This window comes from Capsella rubella, unplaced genomic scaffold (assembly GCF_000375325.1).
Source record: "Capsella rubella cultivar Monte Gargano unplaced genomic scaffold, Caprub1_0 scaffold_7, whole genome shotgun sequence".
In the NCBI taxonomy this organism is placed as follows: domain Eukaryota; kingdom Viridiplantae; phylum Streptophyta; class Magnoliopsida; order Brassicales; family Brassicaceae; genus Capsella; species Capsella rubella.
Genome location: NW_006238917.1, coordinates 16,700,536 through 16,700,812, shown reverse-complemented (window position 1 = coordinate 16,700,812; position 277 = coordinate 16,700,536).

Here is a 277-nt window from a genome sequence, read left to right as displayed (position 1 = left end):
CCTCTAAGGTGAGCAAAATGCTGAGCATATTCTTCTTGAAGCCACTTAAGAGCTAGAAGTCTTCCTCTCTGAACTTGTCCTATAGAACTGAGTATGTTCCACTGCTCCTTAATATGCCTTTGAATATCAAGAGGCATATAGTTAGGCTGCAACCTCAGTTTATCCAAGAATAGCCTTCCAATGACGGGACTCTTCAACAACTTGCATTTCCCGTTCGATTTACATCTATGATAACCACAAGTAGTCCTCACAACCCACAATTGCCGAGTCTTGTCGA